Raw genomic sequence first — 11,558 nt, forward strand, 5'->3', positions numbered from 1 at the left:
ACTGTGACCCAACATTCACGTTAACAGCTCTCATGGAAAAGATTCAGCCAGCATCTCTTCCACATTTGAGCTGTACGAATGACCACCCTGATTTCCATGATCGGGTGGCAAGTTCTGAAGCTGTTGCAGCCACTTATGTCCATGTGTAAGCGCCTGTCTGTTCACTAGCAAGATCGTAGAAGCAGGGTCTGGCTGTGAGCCTGCCAGAACTTGCTCAAGGCACCTGAGTGACTATTTGAGGCAGCGCAACCAGGCATTTCTAAGCTAAGTTGCCAAGCTGCTGCCACAGCTCCAATGCATAACAACAAGGGGGGGAGCGGACATAACACAACTTACTTCTCCATAAGACTCTTGGGGAAAGTGCTTCTTGGCAGAAGGTTGAGTGCCTCCTAAAATTCTGGCCTTCTGAGTTGCAACCAACTAAGCTGTGTCTTAGAATCATTTTTCCCCCAAAAAAGAAAATGATTAGCATCCTTCCCTCTTGTGGTACCCACCATTTCCGAAACTTTCATTTACAAACACTGTTGGCTCATGTCAAGTTGGTGGTCAACCAAGATTCCTAGATCCTTACATGTGAAAAGGATCTAGGAGTCTTGGTTGACCACAAACTTGACATGAGCCAACAGTGTGACGCGGCAGCTAAAAAAGCCAATGCAATTCTGGGCTGCATCAATAGGAGTATAGCATCTAGATCAAGGGAAGTAATAGTGCCACTGTATTCTGCTCTGGTCAGACCTCACCTGGAGTACTGTGTCCAGTTCTGGGCACCACAGTTCAAGAAGGACACGGACAAACTGGAACGTGTCCAGAGGAGGGCAACCAAAATGGTCAAAGGCCTGGAAACGATGCCTTATGAGGAACGGCTAAGGGAGCTGGGCATGTTTAGCCTGGAGAAGAGGAGGTTAAGGGGTGATATGATAGCCATGTTCAAATATATAAAAGGATGTCACATAGAGGAGGGAGAAAGGTTGTTTTTGTTGTTGATAAGCAGCAGTCCCGTGCACAGCGGAAGGATGAGGAGTACGTGCTACATACTGTATATTGCTTTATTTACACTTCAAAGCTGGTATGTTACAGAAAACATCTTGCCTCTGCCGGAGCAGAGAAAAGCATCCTCTCTCCTCTAAAGCACACACTGAACTGCAAAGGACAGTGAAAAACAGGAAACCAGTGTACGTCACATCCAGTCTCCCTTTCCCATGGGAAAACCCAACAGTAACTCTGACTGTGGAATGTAAACATTGTCTTGTGACAAGCACTTCGCTGCACAGTGAAGAGAGCAGAAACCAACATCCTCCCCCTTTCTGTGAACACCACTGGGCAGCGTGTTCGTACAATATCAGTACAAACCCAACTTCTGCACATAGGTACAGTGTTGATCCCTTGATACAATCTTGGACAATACATCAGCAGGAATTTCATTACCTGGCATATAGGACACCGTTACGAGTCCCTTTTGAATACGTTCCCTAGCATGTTGCAACTTCAATTGCAAGTGCTTCGTGTTTTGCTTACAACCTTCAGAATTCAGCAAAGCCAAACATGCTTTGTTGTCCTGGTAAACCTGGATTGGACATTTGACAGGAATTTTCATGTCTTTGCACAATTGTAACAACCATTCACAATCTTTAAGTGAATAAGACAGTGCATTCAGTTCAGCTTCACAAGTACTTAAGCTAACTGTTGTTTGCTTCTTGCATGACCAATCAAATAGACCCTGATTGTACATATAGCAAACTCCAGACGTACTTTTCCTGTCTGTAGTGTCACTTCCAAAACTTGCATCTGCAAATATTTCAAGACCACCAGACTTCTGATTGTTAAATCTTAGTCTGTAATGCATAGTGCCTTTCAAATACCGCGCTATGCGTTTCAGAGCTTTCCAATCCTTAACAGTAGGATTGTTGACTTGTCTGCTTAGCAAATTACAGCTAACAGCAATGTCTGGTCTTGAACATCTGGCAATGAAGTTTAGCTTGCCTAGCACACTTCTGTACAGTGTAGTGTCAGAAAATGCTTCTTCAGTGTCATCAACCTGATAACCTGTTGTCATCGGTGTGTCTACAGGGTTAGCATCCATCAGGTTTAGTTTGCTTAACACATCAGCAATTTTCTGTGACTGGTGTACTAGAATGTTACCATCTTGATCTCTCTCTATTTCTAGAGATAGGTAGTTGTTTACCTCACCAAGATCTTTCATGTCAAAATGCTCTTTCAGTTGAGCTAGGGCGTTATTGTACATTGTGACATCCTTCCAAAAGAATAAAAGATCATCAACATAAAACAAACAATACAGTTTCTTTTGCCCCTCCTCTTTGACAAATACACATGGATCAGCTTTCCCTTGCTTAAAACCTAGAGAAAACAATACTTCAGTGAGTTTTGTGTGCCAACACCGTGCACTTTGTTTGAGACCATAAAGGGACTTCTTCAGAGCACAAACAAATCCCTGTTTTACCTGTACGCCATCAGGTGGAAGCATATAAAGTGATTCATCTAGAGATCCGTACAGAAAAGCTGTATTTACATCATGGTGACTAATGTGTAGATTTTCCTCTGCAGCTAGCTTGAGCATAAGCCTAATGCTCTCATACCTCACTGTGGGTGAGTAGGTCTCGTGATAGTCTTCACCCGGTACCTGTGCAAAACCTCTGGCTACCAATCTGGCTTTGTGTCTGACTATCTTGCCATTTTGATCAGTCTTCGCTTTGAAGACCCATTTGCTTCCAAGCAATTTCATTCCTGGAACTACTGGAACTAGGTCCCATGTTTTGTTCCTTTCCAAGGAATCAAGCTCAGCCTTCATGGCATTTAACCATGGCTCAGCTTCCTTTGAATCCAAATCCTGGATTTCTTGGAAACTTGAAGGTTCAAATACCTTCTTGGAGCTTTTAACAGCTGTTACTGCTATCTTAGCAAACTCATCAGCAAATCTCTTTGGAGGTCTGCCTTTTGTAGCTCTTTGTGATCTGCGAATTAGCCTTAGGTCTTCAACACTTTCCTCTTCCTTCTTAGGAGAAAAGTGGCCTATTGTGAACAATGGTTCCTCCAATTCTTGATCAGAGCTTTCAGAGGGTCGCATAGAGGTTTTCGCACTCTTGAAATCCTCTGAATCACCCGATTCAGTTTCAGACTCAGAATCAGAACCTTCATCAGTGGGTGTGGGTTGTTGTGGTTGCTTTTGACTATCCTCAGTCTCATCACTGTCATCAGGATAACATTGGAAAATTCCCACATTCTCCCCCCACTTGGCATTGTACTCAACACTTCTTGTGAGCTTAATTGCCTTTGAGTCAGTCATCATTATTCTGTAAGAACCTTTCTGATAACCTAGAAAGATACCATGCAATCCACGCTTGTCTAACTTGGAGTTTTGTGGTGAGTGAACCCACATGTCAGAACCAAAAATTTTCATGTGTTTGATGTATGGCTTCTTGCCAAACATCTTCTCATACGGGGTACAACCAATCGCTGAAGATAACCTGCGATTATAACTGTAAGTGAAACATGAGAGAGCTTCGGCCCAATAACCCTCTGGAAGATTAGCATCATGCAGCAAGGTTTTTAACCCTTGAAGCAATGTCTGATTTGCTCGTTCCGCAAGTCCATTCTGCCATGGCGAGCGAGGACTAGACAAATCGTGTGGAATCCCTTTCTCAGTCAGAAAAGCTTCAAACTGCTGAGAAGTGAATTCTCCCCCGCGATCACTGAAAAGAGTCTTTACCTTCTTACCATGCACATTTTCCAACCAAGCACAGAATTCCTTGAACCTAGGAAAAGCCTCTGATTTCTGCTTGAGATTGTACACATAAATATACCTGGAAAATGCATCAATGAGAACCATGAAGTACCTGTTTCCTCCCAAAGAGGGCGCTAGTGGTCCAACCAAATCAGCATGAACAAATTTGGTATGGTTCTGTAGCTTGCCTACTAGACACCTTACCTTTCGCAGCCATTTTTACCTTGTTTGCTGCGCATGCCTTGCACTTCATGTGGTACCTGCAGGGTTTAATAGTCATACCTTCAACCAAGGCAGGCATCTTAGATACTGCCTCAAAATGCAAATGACCAAGTTTTCTGTGAAAATCATGAATACATTCTGCATGCAAACTTTTGTTAGTACCTGCAATGCAACAAGTGTCATCCTGCACAACATCATCATAATACAAAACATACAAACGATCAACATATTCAGCATACAATACATAATCATTTTTCTTTGTGATGATGCACCTTTTGTTCTTAAAGGAAACGTCAATATTCCGCTCATTCAGCTGTCCAATGCTGAGCAGATTATGTTTGGCATCCGGCACATAAAGCACATTCTGTATCGACAAGTCCAAACTGTGAAGAACTACAGTTCCGTAGCCTTTACTGGGGATGGTGTGGTCATCCGCCTGATGAATCGCACCTTCCTGCGGTGTAAAAGACACGAACAGTCGCTTATCGTTGCACATGTGGTGGGTCGCTGCTGAATCAACCACGAAGAAAGATCTAGACGTCTTCTGGACCTCTGCAACTTTTGGAGTGAAGCGTGAGACCATTGCCTTGGGCTGCGTTGTCCTGGACACTGGACCTTTGCCTTTGCTCTGGCCTCTTCCACGCGATGAGCTTCCACTGCACTGCTCTGTCTTGGCCCTGGGATATTTGCATTCCCTCTTCATATGGCCTAGACGTCCACACGAGTAGCATTTCACTGCCTTCAAAGCTTTGGCGCCATCTGGTGGTTCCACTGCACTATGGGATGACGTCTGTGAAGTCTCCCCATTGCCCATGCAGCCAGCACCCCGGCGATCTGCTTCATTGAGAATCACGGCAGTAACATAGTCCACTGTCAGCTGAGCAGTAGGCTGTACAGCAATCTGAGTCGCAACAGACTCCCAACCTGAACCCAAAGATTGTAGTACAACCAAATATTGTTGATAAGCAGTAGTCCCGTGCGCAGCGGAAGCGTGCTGGGCCCATAACCAAATATTGTTGATAAGCAGCAGTCCCGTGCACAGCGGAAGGATGAGGAGTACGTGCTACATACTGTATATTGCTTTATTTACATTTCAAAGCTGGTATGTTACAGAAAACATCTTGCCTCTGCCGGAGCAGAGAAAAGCATCCTCTCTCCTCTAAAGCACACACTGAACTGCAAAGAACAGTGAAAAACAGGAAACCAGTGTACGTCACATCCAGTCTCCCTTTCCCATGGGAAAACCCAACAGTAACTCTGACTGTGGAATGTAAACATTGTCTTGTGACAAGCACTTCGCTGCACAGTGAAGAGAGCAGAAACCAACATCTTTCTGCTGCTCCAGAGAAGCGGACACGGAGCAATGGATCCAAACTACAAGAAAGAAGATTCCACCTAAACATTAGGAAGAACTTCCTGACAGTAAGAGCTGTTCGACAGTGGAATTTGCTGCCACGGAGTATGGTGGAGTCTCCTTCTTTGGAGGTCTTTAAGCAGAGGCTTGACAACCATATGTCAGGAGTGCTCTGATGGTGTTTCCTGCTTGGCAGGGGGTTGGACTCGATGGCCCTTGTGGTCTCTTCCAACTCTATGATTCTATGATTCTATGAAACCTTGATATCTGGGGACTCCGGGAAGTGAAATTTCTTCAGATTCTGCCTATGCACCTTTGCAATTATCTCTTTGCAAGGCCATGTGTCTTCTGCTGATCGTATTTGCTTTACTTCTGACATTTCTGCACACTTTCCAATTATACTTCTTCATTTGCTATGTGTGGTAGTGATTTGTGCATCCTTCAAATAGCCTTATATGGTAGTAAAAGCACCAGCCTTCTATGTTTGATTTTGTATGTATATGCCAGTAGAGAATTTGATCATCCAAATACTTAAAGGTAAAGGGACCCCTGACCATTAGGTTCAGTCGTGATCGACTCTGGGGTTGCCTTCCCGCTGGAGTGGTACCTATTTATCTACTTGCACTTTGACATGCTTTCAAACTGCTAGGGTGGCAGGAGCAGGGACTGAGCAACGGGAGCTCACCCCGTCGCGGGGATCCGAACCGCCAACGTTCTGATCGCCAAGTCCTAGGCTCTGTGGTTTAACCCACAGCGCCACCCGCGTTCCCAACCAAATACTTAGTGATGTATAATAACCATGTGATGTTCAAAAACTCATACACATGTTTCCTATAGGGGTCTGCTGAAGCGTCCTGCAAAATATCCTTAATGTGAAATCTCCAAACACATCCACTAGAATTCCTTGGTAGTTTTGCTGAGCCTCAGAGGTTTCACTTTGGACAAGAATTGAGAGAACTTTTGACATGCTTACCAGGAACCCCAGCGTTCCCTGGAACTGCTCCAACCTACTAAGTTTCCATATTGGGGCCAGATGCAACTTTAGAAAAGCTCCTGACTGATATCCAATTATACTGCTGGAAGTGGTATTAAGATCAATCTACTGCTTTAATGCAAGATCCTTCATTAACCCATTAATCAATCCATAGGTCGTGAAGCACAAAAGGGAACAACAATGATCAAGGTATGAAAACCATTAGTTCAGAGCAAGTAGGCCAAAGGAAGCTCCCAAGGCTTCTAGACACTTTGGTCAGCTCCAGAATGCTCAGTCTGAAAGTTTTCAGCATGACCATGAATGTCTTCAAATGGAGCATATCCCATTTTTACTAGTGTATTCCTTTGGGCTCAGAAAAGTGTGATGTGGGGGTTTTAACTGAAAAGCACCAGTTCAAGGGAAGTCAAGAAGTCTAACCAAAACTGTTGCACTTTGCTGGTTTGGGGCAAGCGTCATCTTGTGACATTTGCCTTTCAGCTGGTTTCCTAATACAGTGGTGCCCCGAGAGACAAATGCCTCACAAGACGAAAAACTCGCTAGACGAAAGGGTTTTCCGTTTTTCGAGGTGCTTCGCAAGACGAATTTCCCTATGGGCTTGCTTCGCAAGACGAAAACGTCTTGCGGATTTGCTTCCTTTTTCGTAAAACCGTTAATACCCGGGCAATCCGCGCTCCGCAAGACGAAAAAATCGCAAGACGAAGCGACTCGCGGAACGAATTAATTTCGTCTTGCAAGGCACCACTGTATTATTTCAGCTCTATAAACTGCTCTTGTAGACTTACACACACACCTCTCAAGAACAAAGGACAGCAATATTTTGGTGTTTTTTATGTATTTTTAAAAAGCCAAACCCATGAAACAGCAAAACCTACATCCAAGCATGTAGAAGCTCATCAAGAAATTTTTATTGACCCTTTGGAAAAGATCTAGCATCTCAACACCAATTCTAAAATAAATCCTTTCCTGTACATTTGACTTCACCCCTGTAAGGAATACTATCCCATTGTCTCCCAAGCAGCAGTGAGTTTCATTTTCTTGAGAGTTCTTTCCACTCTTCCATTTTCATTTCCTATTCCTGGGAGGGATAGTGGGAGAGCTGCAGGGGGCAAACTACTTGTTATGTTGATAGCTTGGCTAGCAGCCAGAGAGAGGTTTTAACATTTCATTCCTGGGCAGGTGTGTGGCCCTTGTTTTTATCTGGACTTCAGCACACAGCCACAATCCCAAGAAAAACCACACCGCATGTCCTGTGATTGGCCAGAGAGAACTCTTCTGACACCTATGGGAGCTTTGATTCTGAGACTAATTGAAGCAAGGAGGGGTGGAGTGACTGGGAAGGGAAGGGTTAAACCTCCCCTTCCTGCAAGTTACAGTCCTAATGAAGATTGGACTCCTCTTGCCTAGGAAGTGGTTGCAAGTCAAGGAACTAAAGGTACATCTAGTTTGGCTCTGGACTCCCTTTCCATGGAGGCGCAGGTTGCAGCCACAGCAAAGGTAGCATTTTTCCATCTCCACCGTATTAAGCAGTTGGTCCCTTACCTTTCTCGCCCTGATCTGGCCACAGTGATCCATGCGACGGTCACCTCCAGGCTTGATTATTGTAACTCACTCTACGCGGGGCTGCCTTTGAAGCTGACCCAGAAACTCCAGCGGGTGCAGAATGCCGCCGCGAGGCTCCTTACAGGGTCCCTGCCACGGGAGCATATTCATCCAGTGCTTTACCAACTGCACTGGCTCCCGGTGGAGTACAGGGTCAGGTTTAAGGTGCTGGCTTTGACCTTTAAAGCCCTATGCAGCCTAGGATCCACGTACCTACGGGACCGCCTCTCCTGGTATGTCCCGCGGAGGACCTTAAGGTCCACAAATGACAACACTTTGGAGGTCCCAAGTCGCAAGGTGGTTAGATTGGTCTCAACTAGGGCCAGGGCCTTTTCAGTACTGGCCCCGACTTGGTGGAACGCTCTGTCACAAGAGACTAAGGCCCTGCGGGATTCGACATCTTTCCGCAGGGCCTGCAAGACAGAACTGTTCTGCCTGGCCTTTGGTTTGGACTCATTCTGACCCTTATGTTTCCCTCCCCTTATGGTCTTAATTTATCAGCTGTTTTAAAATGAGGCTGCATTTTAAATTGTATTTTAACCTGTATTTTAAATTGGGTCCCCCCCCCACCTATTATGTTTTTATTGTAATTTTACTGGTGTTAGCTGCCCTGAGCCCAGCTCTGGCCGGGGAGGGCAGGGTATAAATAAAATTATTATTATTATTAAAAGAACCTTGCAAGAGATTTTAAGCAGGTGAAGTGTCCTAGGAGAACGGGTGTGAAGTGTCCTAGGAGAATGGGTGTGAAGTGTCCTAGGAGAACGGGTGTTCGTTCCTCTTCCTGCCCATTGTCTCTGCTCAAGATGGCCCACCCAAAGAAATTCACCTCGCTCAGCAGGGCTCCAAAATGTCCCGTGTCTGAGGATGCAATTGCAGCCCACCTAAAAGAAAATCTGGTGAAGGGGACAAGTGATATTAGAAAAACAGCAGGCAAGGAAGGATGAAGCCCCCATCACCAACACATGGCTATTCCAACTTCCACAGGGTGGGCGCCACCACCGAGAAGGCCCTCTGCCTGGTTCCCTGTAATCTCAATTCTCACAGTGAAGGAACTGCCAGAAAGTCCTTGGAGCTGGACCTCAGTGTCTGGGCTGAATGATGGGGGTGGAGACGCTCCTTCAGGTATACTGGGCCGAGGCCGTTTAGGGCTTTCAAGGTCAGCACCAACACTTTGAATTGAGCTCGGAAACGTACTGGGAGCCAATGTAGGTCTTTCAGGATCGGTGTTATGTGGTATCGGCGACCGCCCCCAATCACCAGTCTAGCTGCCGCATTCTGGATTAATTGTAGTTTCTGGGTCACCTTCAAAATTAGCCCCACGTAGAGCGCATTGCCATTGAATTTGGACAATGCAATTGCACTCATTAAGTGCTGTTGTGTGGAGGGGATGGGGAATCTGAGACAGGTCACGCTGAAGAGCAACAACAGTCAGAAGTTGTGGGGGTTTTTTGCACCACAGCTTCTTACCAGGAGCACTCTAGTGACCAGCAGTTGCCTCACGAGTCCACCACCCATTCCAGTTTCCAGAGCAGCATACAGAATCGGCAGCCACTGAAGGACAACCCTTCTACCCGAGGCAGCTCAGTGCCATGAGGCACTTTAACCTTCTGAGCATAGCTGTCAACTTACAGATTTGAAAATAAGGGACCAACAGCCTCGAAAATAAGGAACCAGCAGCCAAAATAAGGGATTTTCAGAGCACAGGTAGGTTCAACTTCTGAGCCCCTCCTAGCCAAAGGCAGAAAGCCCAGCCAGCAGCCAAACGAAGCCTCAAGCGGTGGTTCCCACAGCACAGCAACCCGGCAAAGGGGATGCAGCAAGGAAAACCACCATCACCTCTCCGCTGGGAAGCGCTGATCAAAGGCGAGTCCCCAGGCAACGCGGCCGATTTGATCGGCACAAGGCATGCAAGCTCCACCCCCCAGTCGTTCTTAGACTCCTTATTGGGTGAGCAACGTAGCCAAGCAACAGAGTTGGAGCCTCCCTCCTCCCTGGCCGGCAGGGAGGGAGGGAGAGGAGCTGCTTCCTTTGAAACCCGGGAAGTTTAAGGGACATCATCAATAAGGGACAGCAGCGGGACACAGTGCTGGGATAAGGGACTTTCCTGCCAAATAAGGGATGGTTGGCAGCTATGCTTCTGAGCATTGCCTTAAGGAAATGCTCACTTTGTTAGCACTGAAACCCGGTCAATTTTTGTGGAGTTTGGGTTGCTGTTCTCTTGCTGCACAGTTTCTGGGAAGCAGTTCGTTGTTCTGGGAGGAGGAGGAGGAAGAGGAAGAAGAGCAAACATTGTCTCCAAGAGCTCAGAGTTGTAAAAGCAAATGTGAAAACCCAGCCAACCACTCTTTTAGCTCCAGGGACTTCTGGAACAGCATCTCCACGCTATGAGAGTCGGCCTGCAATCTTGCCACCCACTTGCAAGTTGGGGGAATAAGGGCCACATAACTCAGGCAGGGCTTCCTTTAAAAACAAAAGCAGAATTCGGTAAGCAGGTCTAGCACCTTCCCCTCCCATATTCCCCAGCCAAAGTACGGGGCAGGGTGAACCGGCGTCTCCTTAAAAGTCTTTGGAGTTTGGTTCCTGCACATTAAGCTCAGTGATGTATGATACTTGGGACAGCTGCTTGAACCCAAATCCATTAGCTGACTGCTTGCTAATCCCCAAAGACCAGCTGCCTCATCCCATTAGCAGGAAAGCAAGTGAACCGCACTCCTTCGAGCTACTCAGCACGACAGCTTGGAACTGCCGCCCCTGTTCAGAGTCCATGTTTTGCAAACTGGTTTGGAGGGGGGGGGATTTGTTCACATTTAACCAGATGATCTGCCCCAGCCAAGAGATACCAGGGCAGCAAAAGCAACATTTGAACACCTCTTCTAAATCTCACGTCGCAAACCACACAAAGAATGTGAGAACAAGGGTTTGTTCACACTTCTGCTTGTTCCAGCCGCTTTTTCCAAGGGGGAAAAATCACTCTTCGCTGCTGAATAGCATCAAACATCCATCTGGTTTTCTGCGTATCATTCTTTGCTCTGATTCAGTGAGAAAGGGCAGGTTTTTCCAGGGAAAGCTCTCTGGCCCTGGGAGAAGTGGAAGTGTGGATGAGGTCTAATAATTCAGTCAACACTTGGGATATATCATGGAGGCCTGTTGAAAGACAGGTAGGCACCTCTTCCCTTTCACACCTGGAGATGCAAAGATTTTAATACTCCTTCAGACCACCCTGGTGCGAAGCCCATCTTAAGCAGCAGCACTCTTTGTAAAAGGAACCCAGTTCTTCCAGGCCAGGTAGAAACGGCCAGTTGCCAGATTGAGAGACAGGGAAGTTGTTCTTACAGGACTCGCAGCCAACAGCAAACTGCCTATCTTGGCTTTAAGGGGGATGGAATATGCTTCACGGAGGACAGAGAATGGTTGCAAAAGGAGAGAACAAAATTTCCAAGGCTGGGTTTGGATTTGTTACATCTGTGGTTAGCAAGAAGGCAGCGTAATCGGTTACAGCCTTATAAATAAATACTTTGTGAGACCTGCAATGAATTGTTTCACTGCACGCCCATCCTTCACTGCCCATGTACATTTGTGGCATGCAGCTCCTCTGCCTCCGAGTGTGCCGGCTGGGGCTGAAGGCGGGGGCACCAGGTTGGCAAAGGGTG

The 11,558-nt window shown here is 46.4% G+C and overlaps 1 protein-coding gene across 2 annotated transcripts in view; it reads right to left on the reverse strand.

The window, feature by feature from the left end:
* The window catches only part of RXRG (retinoid X receptor gamma), a 91,941-nt gene that overhangs the window by 33,726 nt on the left and 46,657 nt on the right, over window positions 1-11,558 (reverse strand). The window lies entirely within an intron of this gene.

The sequence above is a fragment of the Podarcis erhardii genome (genome assembly GCF_964252035.2).
Source record: "Podarcis erhardii genome assembly, chromosome: 6".
Lineage (NCBI taxonomy): Eukaryota > Metazoa > Chordata > Lepidosauria > Squamata > Lacertidae > Podarcis > Podarcis erhardii.